The sequence below is a fragment of the Coregonus lavaretus genome, assembly GCF_964263955.1.
Source record: "Coregonus lavaretus genome assembly, contig: HAP1_SCAFFOLD_260, whole genome shotgun sequence".
Classification (NCBI taxonomy): domain Eukaryota; kingdom Metazoa; phylum Chordata; class Actinopteri; order Salmoniformes; family Salmonidae; genus Coregonus; species Coregonus lavaretus.
The window spans coordinates 17,130-33,503 of NW_028159512.1; the positions used below are offsets into that span (position 1 = coordinate 17,130).

Consider the following 16,374-nt stretch of genomic DNA (forward strand, 5'->3'; position numbering starts at 1 on the left):
AGACTTCTGATATTTATGTGCAAGAAACCAAGACTTTTGCGATTACAGAAGTCATCAAATGATAGCGCCTGGGGAGTAGGAGTGATACTGAGGGCTGCAGGGCCTGGGTTAGCCTCTACATCACCAGAGGAACAGAGGAGGACTAGAATAAGGATACGGCTAAAGGCTTTAAGAACTGGTCTTCTAGTGCGTTGGGTACATAGAATAAAGGGGGCAGATTTCCGGGTGTTATAGAAAAGATTCAGGGCATTATGTACAGACAAGGATATGGAAGGATATGAGTAAAGTGGAGGTAAACCTAAGCGTTGGGTAACAATGAAAGAGATAGCATCGCTGGAGTCATCAATTGAGTCGGTCTCCGCGTGTATAGGGGAAGGTGCAAAGGAGCTATCTAAGGCAGGTTTAGCTAGGCTGGGGGGTCTACAGTGATATAGTACAATTAGAAATAACCGAAACAACAATAAATTAACCATGTTTGGGCTGAGGCTAAACATAAACAGGATGTAGTACCGTAAAAAGGAACAGTCCAGCAGATATCAGCTGTATATCTGAGTTATCATAAGGTCCGGTGGTGAAGCACTAGTAAGAGGCCACGGCTAGCGTGTGCTAGCGGGCCAGGGCTAGCAGATGGATGGAATCTTCGTGGTTAACGTCGTAACCACATCAGACGATTTCGTCGGCAGACCAGTCGTGTAGGATCGGCGGGGCTCCGTGTCAACACTAGGTGGTCCCGTCCGGTTGACAGAGAGGTAGATAGCCGGGAGATGGGCGATGGGCCTAGCTCAGGATGATTAGCCAGACCACAGCGTCCGTTTTGTTGTAGCTGGCTGGTGGTAGCTAGCTGGTAGCGATGAATCCGGAGTTAAAGGTCCAGTGATTCAGTGATTCCGGCGGAAAAACTGATATGTTCTGGGTCGATAACGCGCTGTGCAGACTGGCCGAATATCCGGTGATCAATGTCCAGTGATTAAAATTAATCCCGTGGAAAAAAATCCAATGTTCTGGGTGAAACACCGCTAGCTGTGGCTAATAGCAAGTAGCTAGTTAGCTGGCTAGCTAGTTTCAACTGGAGATTCTAGATTCTAGATAAAGGTAAGTCGATAATAGAATCCGTTCCACATTGAGTGAGGCGGGTTGCAGGAAAGTATATTTTGTAGAAGGATGAAAAGTCTGATAGGGAAATATGTACGAAAAATACAAAAAACAGGGTATTTACAGGCTATTTACAGACACACGACAGAAACAGGACTGCACTACTTCGCCATCTTGGAAAAAAGTGGCGTGACGTTTTTGTAACCATGTAAATCTCTCTCGGACAAGTTGATGTATTTGATGTATTTTTCTATTACATGTATGACATTTCATTGAGATATTTTGTGTTTTAATGACGCAAAATTGAATTACAGCCTAACTCTGCTTTCTGTTGTCGCCATCAGGCTGCAGTGGTGACCTTCACTACCGTGACCCACAAGGATGAAACTTCCCAGACCAGCCTCACCCTCAGCAGGGGAAAGAGAAGCTACCCAGACCTACACACCTTTGTGCAGGACATGAAGGACGAGTAAGTTGCTCTTTGGCTTCCCCATGCATCCCCTAGATATGTTCCCTATCTCAATTGCATACTCCTCGTGTCCTCTCTTCTCAAAACCCATTGGATGAGAAAGCCAGAGGTCCCGCCCTTCTGACCTTCTCATCCAATGGGTTTTGAGAAGGAGGCGAGGAGATTGAGAGTCTCCCATAGTCTCGGGCCAATACAAAGGACTCAACGGACCAAATAACCAATCAGGGATGTCTGGGTGTGGCCTAGTTCCATAGAGGTCCATCCATAACGTAGTCTAAGATAATAGAGGTAATGTCCATCCATAACGTAATCTAAGATAATAGAGGTAATGTCCATCCATAACGTAATCTAAAATAATAGAGGTAATGTCCATCCATAACGTAATCTAAAATAATAGAGGTAATGTCCATCCATAACGTAATCTAAAATAATAGAGGTAATGTCCATCCATAACGTAATCTAAAATCATAGAGGTAATGTCCATCCATAACGTAATCTAAAATAATAGAGGTAATGTCCATCCATAACATAGTCTAAGATAATAGAGGTAATGTCATGTAGTTCATTGTGTACTTGCATTTATTTACTTTTCAGCCATTGGAATCTGCTGAGTGAGAATATGCGTGCCGGGGTGAGTTATAGTCACCTCTAAAGTAGTTAATGTTGGTAAAATGGACCAAACATTCATTTGTGGAAATCCTGCAGGACCTTTAATCCTGAACCACTGCTTTAATTGACTAGCTTGAGTAAATGGTTCTACATTTTATATCAGTGCAGCCCCTTTAACAAACTAACTCTGTATGGTCTTTTAACATTGCAGATGAGCAGACATGAGTTTAGTGCCAAGTGCATGGATATTGTAGCATGGGTGATGGAGTCTACATCCACTGTGGTTGTTCCCGCCCTTGACCTCACCATGCAGATAGAGCTCTCTGATTCGCCAAGCTCTTCTGGATCAGGAAGTAATGAGGCAGGAGAGGTGACCTCTCTTGGCCGCAGCGTCAGATTCAGCTGTAGTGGAGGACCCAGCAGGTGCACCAGCGCCAGAACTGCCTGCAGCACACGCACTCCCACGCCTTTCCCCTCCTCTCACAGGTACCTAGCCCTATCCCCTCCTCTCACAGGTACCTAGCCCTATCCACGCATCTCACAGGTACCTAGCCTTATCCACGCCTCTCACAGGTACCTAGCCCTATCCATGCCTCTAACAGGTACCTAGCCCTATCCATGCCTCTCACAGGTACCTAGCCCTATCCGCTCCTCTCAAAGGTACCTAGCCCTATCCTCTCCTCGCACAGGTACCTAGCCCTATCCCCTCCTCTCAAAGGTACCTACCCCTATCCCCTCCTCTCACAGGTACCTACCCCTATCCACGCCTCTCAAAGGTACCTAGCCCTATCCCCTCCTCTCACAGGTACCTACCCCTATCCACGCCTCTCAAAGGTACCTAGCCCTATCCCCTCCTTTCACAGGTACCTAGCCCTATCCCCTCCTCTCACAGGTACCTACCCCTATCCACGCCTCTCACAGGTACCTAGCCCTATCCCCTCCTCTCACAGGTACCTAGCCCTATCCCCTCCTCTCACAGGTACCTAGCCCTATCCCCTCCTCTCACAGGTACCTACCCCTATCCCCTCCTCTCACAGGTACCTACCCCTATCCACGCCTCTCACAGGTACCTAGCCCTATCCCCTCCTCTCACAGGTACCTACCCCTATCCACGCCTCTCACAGGTACCTAGCCCTATCCCCTCCTCTCACAGGTACCTAGCCCTATCCCCTCCTCTCACAGGTACCTAGCCCTATCCATGCCTCTAACAGGTACCTAGCCCTATCACCTCCTCTCACAGGTACCTAGCCCTATCCACGCCTCTCACAGGTACCTAGCCTTATCCATGCCTCTCACAGGTACCTAGCCCTATCCATGCCTCTAACAGGTACCTAGCCCTATCCATGCCTCTCACAGGTACCTAGCCCTATCCCCTCCTCTCACAGGTACCTAGCCCTATCCCCTCCTCTCACAGGTACCTAGCCCTATCCCCTCCTCTCACAGGTACCTACCCCTATCCCCTCCTCTCACAGGTACCTACCCCTATCCACGCCTCTCACAGGTACCTAGCCCTATCCCCTCCTCTCACAGGTACCTACCCCTATCCACGCCTCTCACAGGTACCTAGCCCTATCCCCTCCTCTCACAGGTACCTAGCCCTATCCCCTCCTCTCACAGGTACCTAGCCCTATCCATGCCTCTAACAGGTACCTAGCCCTATCACCTCCTCTCACAGGTACCTAGCCCTATCCACGCCTCTCACAGGTACCTAGCCTTATCCATGCCTCTCACAGGTACCTAGCCCTATCCATGCCTCTAACAGGTACCTAGCCCTATCCATGCCTCTCACAGGTACCTAGCCCTATCCCCTCCTCTCAAAGGTACCTAGCCCTATCCTCTCCTCTCACAGGTACCTAGCCCTATCCCCTCCTCTCAAAGGTACCTAGCCCTATCCTCTCCTCTCACAGGTACCTACCCCTATCCCCTCCTCTCACAGGTACCTACCCCTATCCACGCCTCTCAAAGGTACCTAGCCCTATCCCCTCCTCTCACAGGTACCTACCCCTATCCACGCCTCTCAAAGGTACCTAGCCCTATCCCCTCCTTTCACAGGTACCTAGCCCTATCCCCTCCTCTCACAGGTACCTACCCCTATCCACGCCTCTCACAGGTACCTAGCCCTATCCCCTCCTCTCACAGGTACCTAGCCCTATCCCCTCCTCTCACAGGTACCTAGCCCTATCCCCTCCTCTCACAGGTATCTAGCCCTATCCCCTCCTCTCACAGATACCTAGCTCTATCCCCTCCTCTTTTTGCAGGTATTTCCTGTTATAGGTACAAATATCCATTCCAGATCCACTTAGTGAGAAATACTACTTAGATACTACACAACCACTCGTGGTGCTAGGCAACGTTTACTCTGAATGTTAATGTTTGCTCTGAGTGTGGTTTGAGATGGTTCACAATGCTTCCTTTGAATAATAATAACAAGGTTGAGTTTGTGTCCCAAATTCTTGGATCATATTTTTTATTTTGTTACCATATACTATTCATTTATGTTGTGCATTCTGCAGGTCCATGACCTCTTTGCTAAGTGAGAACGAAGAGCGATATGTCTCCTCACCTGAGGGTGGCGATAGAGAGATGAGACACAGACAACACTCAGCACCACTGAGATCTGTGTTTGGCATCTCTGAGGACTCTGTCTTCGACATGGTCCAGAGCGGCCAGTCGCAGGGTGACATCGTACCGCTGCCCAAACGGAGTAGACAGGAGAAATACAGACCTAGCAAAATGTCAACGGACGGCAAGTTTATGATGGGTATTGTCGAGTTGGTTATAAACCTTCTCAACTCCAGATTGGCTGAGCTAATGCGAAGTGTCAGTCAGGGAACTCTAGTTCTGCTGACTGGAAGTATCTCAGCAAGTCAACAGTTTGCCCAAGAGATGCTAAGCATGGCGACTTCTAAGATGTATTCCCATGCCATAGAGCATATTGCGCTCGGCCACAAGTCTCCCCTTGAGTTAGAGAGGGAGCTTGAGGCCATCTTGGGTCCTCTGGCTGGACAGGTCATAGTCATCATCATAGATAGCATCATCAAGGCTAAAGCCAACGGAGGAAATGAGGGGAGAGCGTCCAGCCCCTTGACCTATTTTCTAACTGCCATTTCGGCAGAAATACAAAGCCTAGTGGTTCACAGATCGGCTAGCAGACCATCCACCAGACTGTCCAACAACGACCCACTGCTGAACATTTCCAAGTCAAAGGTCTTAAGATCAGTTCTGCTCAAAATGGCAGAGCTCTTTGGCCAAGGTCCAAGTGAAACCTGTCTAGTTCCACTAGTCCAGAGTCAGTCCAACAACTCCATTTGCGACTGGACTGTGAATGCAGGCACCATTCATCCAAGTACATTTCTGTCCGACAACAGAGTGACAGAAGTGTCATCCGATGTTGTGGATCTTGTACTTGAGGTTTTTTGGATAACAGGATTTTTGGATAACAGGAACCCGTCAAGGCCACAGAGTGCCTGCTCCCACAACTCAGCTAGTGGAGCAATAGATATGAGAGCTCTTGCTGGGGACTTGGTCAGACAGGTGTCTGTCAAACTCAGCCCATTTGTCTCTGAGAGTCAACTCTCCACCATGTCCATGACAGATCTGTCATCATCTTTTTCTGACTCCACCTTGAAGCAGTTGTGTTCTCGCTCTGTTGTTGCTCTGGCAACTGCCTGTCAAGCAATCAAAACAGAGCTTGAGAACCAGAGACCTACCAACCTGGCAGCCAGAGACCTACTATCGTCTCTGGTAGAGACCATTGAGGACATGGATATCTCTGACATCCTCCAGGGCCCGTCGGCCATTTTGGAGGAGGCTGCTGTGATAAAGCACCCAGAGATGTCCACCTCGACAATATAAAGTTGACATCCTCCATGGTCAACCAGTGGAGGAGTATATTGTCAAAGCTGAGCAATGCATCACTCAGGTCATTCAGGATGCAGCTGTGACATATACTGCTGCGCTGGATAAAACCGACACTTGTGGGAAACTGTCGGAAATCCTATCTGTCCATGTTTCCTCAGAGAATATTGAGGAGGCATCCTCTGATCTCTTTGGTGGAATTATTTCCGACCTGCATGAGGTATCTGAGGTCAATAAGGCCTCCATGCGTACGAAATCAGGTCGCAAAATGTTCTGGGTGGAAGTGAGTTCAGGTTCCCAGAAGATTTATACCAAAACCCTGGACAAACTAAGGAAGCTGTTCACCTCCCACCATCTCACTGAGGGAAAAAATACTCCTGTGCAAATCGAGCTTTCTGCAACTGGACTACTTGTAACTGAGGCCACTGTGCAGGAATCTCCTGTAACTGAGGCCACTTTGGCAGTGTCTCCTGTACAGAAGACAGACAGTAAGACCCTTCTAAGTCCCCAGCCTCAGCCTACCAGCTCACCCTCGACACCTGCACTAAAGGGGTAATCAAACAGGTGATCTCGGTGCTGAGGGTGGACACTTCAAAGGAAGACTGCTCCGCTTCCGTTGGGGAGAGCACGTCAAATTCATCCTTCGACTTCAACCAGAAGTTGGACTCGATAATTTCGAAATTGGAGGACCTCACCATTTCGAGTGATGTGACATCAGCCGAGATTGCCACACTCACGCGATCTCTTAGTGCAGCCAGCAGAACCTCTAACATTTCCATCCAGAGCTTTCACAGTGCTGAGTTCCGAGCTAAGGCCAAACACATTGTGAGTGAGACCATTCTCAGAGCTGCTAGCAAAGCCAGCCATTCTTTGCTACAGAGCATGCCTAGCACCACCTTCTCACACCATGCGGTTTCTACAGCCGAAGATATAGTAAATATTATCATGCAAGACCTTGAAAGTGTATCCCAGTACACTGTGGACGACGCAGACTCCTTCCCACTAGGAGAGAAAAAGCTGGAGTTCCAGCTCAAACCCAGAGTTGTCTTTGACAACTTATTGGATGCTGCTCAAACCATGTACCACAGAGTAAAGGATAGACTGAACATCTTTTTCTCTTTTCCACCAGTGTCAGTCACCACAGCCAAATATGTGCTGGACTCCGCCCCTGTGGAGACACTCAGACATTCTAAGTCCGCTGACACTGCTCTTGTTGAGGACAGGAGCCGCCCTCCGTCTGTGAGAAGTGAGAAGCCTTTGTCAAAAGTCTGTTTGGCTAAAAGGTCTAAAGCCCTTGTGTCTTCGAGTGGCTCTTCAACAGACCACCATATAATTGACACATGCAGTGAGGATGTCACTCTGCCCACCAGGAGTATGTCAGTTGTGAGCAACAACAGTTTGAAGAGAGCCTCTCCTCTCCACGGCAGTGGATTGAGTGAAAGTTGCAAACCTCTTGTGGCTCTAAAAGACGTAACAGTGGCAGTCAGCCAAGAAGGCTTTAGCAAAACTGCAAAGAAGACGCTCAGCTTGATCCTAAATGTGATCAAGTGTAGAGTGGCCAACTCTGAGAGTTCATCTGTTGGGCAGATTGCAAGTGAGGAGTGTCTGATAGCCACTAACATGTTAGACTCTGTACTGGAGAGCCTTGACCAGTTGCCTGACATGAGCGCTGCCGATGAAATCACAAGGACAGAATCCCATACCTCTATCGCAATGGACGAGACAGGTTCACGGTCAACGCTTGTGAGCCAACAAGAAATAAACATATCTGACACCAATATCATAGTGAAAACTATAATGGACACATTGAAGACGGACGACCCAGAGATGACTTCAGCAGAAGAACATCTGGATAGGCTCCTGTCAGTTGAAGCCCTTCAAGGTGCATCTGGCAACCTGATCGCAAAGGTCCATGGTCTCATTCAGGAGATAACCATAAACCGCCAGCTTCAATCCATGGTTGGCCACAGAAGCCTCTCTCAACCAGCGCTGCCTAAACCAGCCCTGAGGAAGCTGTCAAAGGACGATGCCTCAGAGCTCATTTACAACTTTGCCCAGACTTCTGTTAGGAGACTCCTGGGGCAGTGTATGGGAAGGCCTATGCCACCATCGGCTGAAATGGTTTTGGATCAGGTCATCAAGTTGATGACAGACGTGGTGATGGACAGCCTGACTTATGTGTCCAAGTCTACAATGGAGGATGGTAAGTGAAAGTACCTATTTTCATCTGCATAGGACTTAATTGTAACATGATGCTCAATACATTGCGTTTTATGATGTGAAATTCACTGGTTGTGTCCAAAATGGCACCTTCTTCCATATTTAGTGCACTACTTTTGACCAGACCCTATGGGCCCTGGTCAAAAGTAGTGCACTATAAAGTGAAGAGAATGCCATTTGGGATGCAGTGACTGACTTCAATGGCTGCGTCCTCTTCTCCCAGTTATTGTACACAGGTCGGTCACACTAGCGTGCTCTTCTCACTCAGACACCAGCAATGCCACAAGTGACATCACTCATGGTGTTGTAGCTGACCTTAATGCTACTGAGGAATTCCCTGCCAGGAGCCTTAGCCCGGCTGATGTAAAGGCTGACGGCATGGCCCGTCTTCCCTCTGCCAGAGGGGAAGAGACTAAGAAGAACAGGAAGTGGCGTTTCCTACCGAAAATGCATAAGTTTCCAAAGATCATGATTAAGGTAGGGTGCTCTGTGTTTTGAGATTACCTCTGTAAGGCAGGGCTGAAATTTACCCTACAGATTCACTACACCCCTATTGTCTCTCAGCATTAGAACAAAACTGTTGTCATTGTCTTTAGGAGGTTGAGTGAGGACGCTGTAATGCAATCCTAATACACATGGGAGAGTCCCAAATGGCACCCTATTCCCTATATAGTGCACGACTTTTTACCAGAGCTCTCTGGGCCCTTGTCAAAAGTAGTGCCTTACGTAGCGAATAGGGTGCCTTTTAGGATGCACACTCTGTATTTTACACAGGCTCAGTTGTCCTGATGTGTTTTGTCAACAGCTGTTCAAGACAAAAGGGGAACCGAAGAGACACCCTGAACAGGATGCGCTGCCTACCAAACATCTCAGAGAGACTCATATTTCACAGGGTAAGTGATAAGCATCGATAATGTCATATTGATGTATCACCCTATGACAAGCTTGTTAAAACAGTGACAACAGATACAGGCAGACCGACGGACAGACATGCAGACAGACAGGCAGACTGACAGGCAGACGGACGGGCAGACAGACATACAGGCAGACAAAAAGACAGGCAAACAGGCAGACAGACAGACGGACAGGCAGACGGACAGGCAGGCAGGCAGACAGACAGACAGACTGACGGACAGACAGACAGACAGACAGACAGGCAGACAGGCATACAGACGGACAGACAGGCAGACGGACAGACAGGCAGACAGGCAGACAGACGGACAGGCAGACGGACAGACGGACAGACACAAACACACACATTCATTTTCTGATTATGAAATGTTCTCATGACAGATGCTGAGTGTGAGGTTCCAGAGGTTCCATCCACTTCCCCACCCAAGGAGGACCTGACAACCACACCGGCCCCTGCTCCCCAGGAGTCCCAGTCCCGTAAACGCCCACTCATAGTCAGGGTGTTACACGCTCTCTCCAGAGCCATCTCCAAACCATTCACAGGAGCTTCTGGGAAGAAGAATTAGCCAAATGCCTGATTTTATTAATATGATATTTTAATCAGAGCCTTTATTTAATAAAACATTACTGCATTGATTTCTGTCTATAGTAGTCTTCATGTATGTGCAAGATAACGGTAAAGTACTTCAAACCACATAGTCAAAAGTATTCATAGTGAAGTACCGTTTATGATTATTGATTGTGGAAATACACATAATACAGAAAAGTTGTTGTCACATATAAAGACAGACATAAAGGAGAACTCCGTAGACCAGTCACATTCTCAAGCCATAACTAAATCCATGAATGGATCTCCTATAAGATGACAGGAGAACATTTGTAACACTTTCTATGAAGCCTATATCTATAATGCATACACTCAAGTCATTTACATTTTACATTTTAGTCATTTAGCAGAAGCTCTTATCCAGAGCGACTTACAGTTAGTGTGTGCATACATTTTTTTTTTCATACTGTCATACACTCATAATGACTTAACTGAGTTAAGTGTTAAGTAAAGTGCAGTTATAAACACATAATGAGGGCTTATTATGTATTTCTTGCAATAAAAAAAGAAAAATGCTACTAGTTTATTAAATATTCATGACTGCTATTGCACGGCTCATGTCCACACTTCTGTACAATAGGGGGCAGTAATGCACCATAACGTTGGATGCCAACTGCCTATAAACCCCACTGAAGAAGAAAAAGCTACTCATGTAATGCATGCTGGAAAGCAGACAAAACTAATGATTTGCAAGAGATCTAAACACGATTTATAAGCTACTGAACAACAAGTCCAAGAAATCATTGCTAACCGCGTTTGCACTTTGAACAGATTTCTCGACAATAATAATGGAAGATGTGACTGGGGCTCAGCTCATTGCAGAGGCACTAAAAGCTCAGGTGAAGTGTGTGCAATATATATAAAACAGTGTTATACTGTGTAACCGTGTTGCTAATAATATATTAGTCGCTGATCATGTCCTTGGCAGTGAGAATGTAACACTATGAGTTGTGAAAGTGTGCCATAGGTCATTGCACTGGTATAGCTAACTATTAATATTGTTGTAGAAAAACATTTAGATGTTTATGTGGAATAGTATATGTTAACACCCTTGTTGATGCATGCCAATGTGTGTGTCAATGCAAAGAAAATCTAAACTACATTGTAACAATTCATATACAATTCAGTATGAAAATGTATGCACTCACTAACTGTAAATCGCTCTGGATAAGAGCGTCTGCTAAATGACTAAAAATGTTTAAAAAAAGGTAAATATACTGTATCTACATGTAACTCTCTACAGAATGTAGAATATATGTTTGGAATAGTTGGTGTTCCAGTCATTGAAGTAGCTAAGGCAGCTCAAGCCTCAGGAATCAAGTATGTGGGAATGCGCAATGAACAAGCCATAAGCCACCTTTTTATTACTAAACCAGCTCTCCCCAAATCATGTGATATTAACTACCCGTACATAGACTACAGGAGCGTGTAGTGTGTGAGGGTCAGTTTCATAGCTTTTTTGCATTGCTAATTATGTCTGCCTGTCTGTCTGACCCTTTGTGTGTCTGTCTGCCTGTCTTCCTGTCTGTCCCTCTGTCTGTCTGTTCCTCTCCAGTCCAGGTGCGTGTCTGGTTGTGTCTGGACCGGGACTCATCCATGCACTTGGTGGAATGGCCAACGCTAACATGAACTGCTGGTATGCTAGAACTCCACAAACAGAAGACCCTACTACTCATGTTCAGTGGTCCTTTCAAAAGAAGGGATGCTATCCGCACACTGCAAAAAATGATCTGAGGACTCCAAACTATCTCAGATTGTCAGTTGATGTCATTGTGTGATACCTCTCTCTCTGTAGGCCTGTGATTGTTATTGGAGGCTCCTCCGATCAAAACCAAGAGACCACTGGGGCGTTTCAAGAGTTTCCACAGGTACCGATTGAACCATGATATTTATGACTTTTGAACATTAGGGGGTTGTTTCCCAGGACACAGATTAAGCCTAGTCATGGCCTAAAAAGCAAACTCAATAGAGAATCTCTGTCTGGGAAACTGGCCCTAGCAGTTTAATTGCTGAAAGAGGAAATAATTTGTTATTTGTGGTCCTCTTTCTCTGTCAGGTGGAGGCATGCAGATTGTACAGTAAGTTCTCTGCTAGGTCTAGCAGTCTGGATATGATCTCCTCAGTGGTAGAGAAGGTATACAGTCTACTCTGACTCCCTCTGTGTAGTCCTCTTCATATCATTTGGTATCACCTGCAATTGTCTTTTTTCTGACCTCTAATTTTCCAGCTTAGCAAGGTACCTTAACTGCTTCATAAGAGCACAGCACAGCCTTAATTGATCTGAATTTAAGGGTGTTTGGTATGTCTAAGGCAGCACGCACTAGCATGTATGGACGTCCAGGTGCTGTATACGTAGACATATCTGGGGACATGGTCAATGCTAAATTGGACAGGAGCAGAGCCAGGTTAGTGGCCATCACTGTCTTTCATCCATTTAAAATGTATACTAATGTGTTACTGTTGAATATGTATACCTCTGAATTCACATCACCGTAGTCATTTTTATTTTATCTTGTTATACCTTTTAACGTCTGAAGTGAACCAGAAATTAAATTACTTAGAAAATATAGCACTATATCAAAATATTCTCATCAGAGAATAGCAATAAGCCTCGATAGACCTTCATGGTTTATTTACATATGCAATAAAGTTGCTAGGTAACATGTTTAATGTTTGACCTATTATTTATTATTTCCTTTGTCAGAGAGGTGCCCTGTAGTCCACCTCCTCCTGTGAGTATGGCTGACCATATGGTGATCACAGAAGCACTGGCGGTCCTGAAAGGAGCCAAACGGACTTTACTCATCATTGGCAAAGGTAGGCATTGCTTTTTTAATAGCCAGATAATCTGGGGGAAACAGAACTAAAATCTTGCATAATTGCGTCAGATACTTGGATAAGGTCTGGGGAGATGTTAAGAGAAAGATACTAACGCCACTTGCGAACTCTCCACCCCCCTAAACGGAAACTCTCTGCAAGTTTCCGGCAAGTTTATGGGCCAAATGTCCCCTCCCGTTCTGAAATTGAAAAGATGCGAGCACCTGCGAAATCGGGATTTGTCCAAATGATTAGTGGTGAAAAATCAGCGTACCGGAACAAAGTTGTCACATCCCATTCTGTTGACAGACGCTACTTCCAGTTATGTTACGTGCGTCTGTCCAAGAGAGATCAATAGCCAGCTGAGACGCACTGTAACACATATAGCACTGTACCACGGTTCAGTTGAAAACTGGGCCACGTTCAGTCGACAAATGTTGTTGACATGATTTCTCATTCTACCTGTCTGAGAGGCACGTTCGTTCTACATGCTATATTTCTATCTGAACGTTGCACAACGTTTTGCTCAGCTGAATGCATCCCAGTTGTGAAGACCAGTCTGTTGAAATCCGTGTGGCAGTGCCCTCTGTCTGTGTCCCTCTGCAGGTGCAGCCCATTGAAGAGCAGAGGGGGCTCTGAAGGAGCTGGTGGAGGGGTGTGACCTGCCCTTCCTGCCCACCCCCATGGGTAAAGGGGTGCTGCCTGACGATCACCCCAACTGTGTTGCTGCTGCCCGCTCCAGGTCAGCCTCTCCTTCTCTCAGCTGGCATCATATTCATGTACAGACCATTGACTGTATAAGTAGGACCAAGAATTTCCCTGACCATTTGAACGGACCACGAAACTCCTGAAATCCCTATCTATAACTAGTCTCTCCTGGCCAGGTCATGTCAATGTAAACTGGTGTCAATCAAACAACTACACTACTCCTATAACTAGCCTCTTTTCATTACATTTTGTTTTGTCCCTGCTCTCCTCCTCCTCTCTTCCTATCCTCCTCCTCCTCTCTTCCTATCCTCCTCCTCCTCTCTTCCTCCTCCTCCTCCTCTTCCTATCCTCCTGGTTCTATGGTCTTGGTGGGGACTGCAGAGCTCTGCTCCAGTCTGATGTTGTGGTCCTACTTGGTGCCAGACTCAACTGGATCCTGCACTTTGGCCTTCCCCCCAGGTTTGACACCCAAGTAAAGGTCATCCAGCTAGGTCAAAGGTCACCAGTAGGGTTTCTTTTTTTTCCTTCTTTTTTTCGGATTCCAGATTTTCTGCTTATTCCGTTCTGATTTCTGGAATCTTCCAACAGGGATTTCTGGGAATTTGGGGAAAGTAACTGTAATTTTGCAACCCTAGTCACAGGTCATTTCATAGTGAACTACATTTCATTGTAACCAGGTATAAAGGTATTTGACTCAGTCTATTGGATTTAGTCTATCAATTATATAGCTTCTCTATAAGTCTTTGTGGTCTCTCCAAATAATGTCATGGCTGTCTTAGTGCTGTACAGTACATCTATATTTAAGCAATAAGGCCCGAGGGGGTGTGGTATATGGCCAATATACCACGTCTAGGGGCTGTTCTTAAGCACGATGCAACGCAGAGTGCCTTGACGATACAGCCCTTAGCCGTGGTATATTGGCCCTATACCACAAACCCCAGAGGTGCCTTATTGCTATTATAAACTGGTTACCAACGTAATTTGAACAGTCAAAATAAATTTCAAATCAAATCAAATCAAATTTTATTGGCCACATGCGCCGTAATACAACAGGTGCAGACATTACAGTGAAATGCTTACTTACAGCCCTTAACCAACAGTGCATTTATTTTAAACAAAAAAGTAAAAATAAAACAACAACAAAAAAAGTGTTGCGAAAAAAAGAGCAGAAGTAAAATAAAATAACAGTAGGGAGGCTATATATACAGGGGGGTACCGGTGCAGAGTCAATGTGCGGGGGCACCGGCTAGTTGAGGTAGTTGAAGTAATATGTACATGTGGGTAGAGTTAAAGTGACTATGCATAAATAATTAACAGAGTAGCAGCAGCGTAAAAGGATGGGGTGGGGGGGCAGTGCAAATAGTCCGGGTAGCCATGATTAGCTGTTCAGGAGTCTTAAGGCTTGGGGGTAGAAGCTGTTGAGAAGTCTTTTGGACCTAGACTTGGCACTCCGGTACCGCTTGCAGTCTATGACTAGGGTGGCTGGAGTCTTTGACAATTTTGAGGGCCTTCCTCTGACACCGCCTGGTATAGAGGTCCTGGATGGCAGGAAACTTGGCCCCAGTGATGTACTGGGCCGTACACACTACCCTCTTTAGTGCCTTGCGGTCGGAGGCCAAGCAGTTGCCATACCAGGCGGTGATGCAACCAGTCAGGATGCTCTCGATGGTGCAGCTGTATAATTTTTTGAGGATCTGAGGACCCATGCCAAATCTTTTCAATCTCCTGAGGGGGAATAGGCTTTGTCGTGCCCTCTTCACGACTGTCTTGGTGTGTTTGGACCATGATAGTTCGTTGGTGATGTGGACACCAAGGAACTTGAAGCTCTCAACCTGTTCCACTACAGCCCCGTCGATGAGAATGGGGGCGTGCTCAGTCCTCTTTTTTTTCCTGTAGTCCACAATCATCTCCTTTGTCTTGGTCACGTTGAGGGAGAGGTTGTTATCCTGGCACAACACGGCCAGGTCTCTGACCTCCTCCCTCAACGTGACCCATGTTATACGGTCAGATATACCACAGCTTTCAGCCAATCAGCATTCAGGGCTCGAGTCACCCGGTTTATAAAAGGGAACGTGTGTGTGTCAGCCTTAGCATTATGTGGTGGTGCCTGGTTATTTCTGTTGTGTTTAGCTTGAGGTTTGGCCACTCCTCCAGCTGCTGTTACATGTGTCACGCACGGCGCTCTTCCTGTCGTGTCGTTGCTGGTATGTTGTAGTAACGTTCCACATACGTTATTTATGTCAAGGTCAATGTCAAGGTTGATCTGTGTGCTGAGGAGATGGGGAACAACGTGCAACCTGCTGCTGCTCTCCTGGGGGACATCAATACTATTGTCAAGCAGGTAACACAACACAGTCCTGGGGGACTGGAGATCCTGGTTTGAATCCAGGCTCTGTCGTAGCCGGCCGCGACCGGGAGACCCATGGGGCGGCGCACAATTGGACCAGCGTCGCCTAGGGTAGTGGAGGGAATGGCCGGCTCAGTTCGTAGAGCATGGTGTTTGCAACGCCAGGGTTGTGGGTTCGATTCCCACGGGGGGTATGAAAAAAAAAAAGTTACGTATGCACTAACTGTAAGTCGCTCTGGATAAGAGCGTCTGCTAAATGACTTAAACATGTTAAATGTAGAGGGCCCCGTAAACAGTTCCACAAACGTCAGCATGAGTGCGCTGACTGTGGAAGCACTAATCACTGGACCAAAGCTCACTGTCAGATGCACCAGCTGTGCGTCAAGTGCTTTTCTCCGGGCCACATGAGCTTTGACTGTAGTGAGGCTGGGCAGCGACAGAACCCTGGATGTGGACAGACTGGCAGGTCTCAGGAAAACTAGAAAGCCTCCGTTCTGAGGAGGGCAATGTGGGGCATTCTTATTTTTCCTCCACTGATGATGATATCCAATCTGTTTATTCTTACTTTTGTGAGTCAGTACCCAAGAACAACACAGTCATTTTTCAGAACACAATGAGAATTAATCAGAAAGACAGTTTGTTTTACACCACTGTGCTAGTACAGGATAAAGTTGAGCTGAAGGGGATGTTAGATAGTGGGTCCATGGCTACTACTCTGCGCGCAGATATTGTACC

General features: G+C 46.6%; 1 pseudogene across 1 annotated transcript; it reads left to right on the forward strand.

Annotated features, from left to right (window-relative positions):
* Nucleotides 1–4,539: 4,539 nt before the first annotated feature.
* Nucleotides 4,540–15,675, forward strand: LOC311122781 (2-hydroxyacyl-CoA lyase 1-like; annotated as a pseudogene). Its single transcript has 9 exons — nucleotides 4,540–4,552; nucleotides 11,328–11,403; nucleotides 11,563–11,635; nucleotides 11,824–11,901; nucleotides 12,078–12,172; nucleotides 12,472–12,584; nucleotides 13,191–13,326; nucleotides 13,674–13,779; nucleotides 15,550–15,675. The product of its transcript is annotated as a 2-hydroxyacyl-CoA lyase 1-like (transcript).
* Nucleotides 15,676–16,374: the final 699 nt, after the last annotated feature.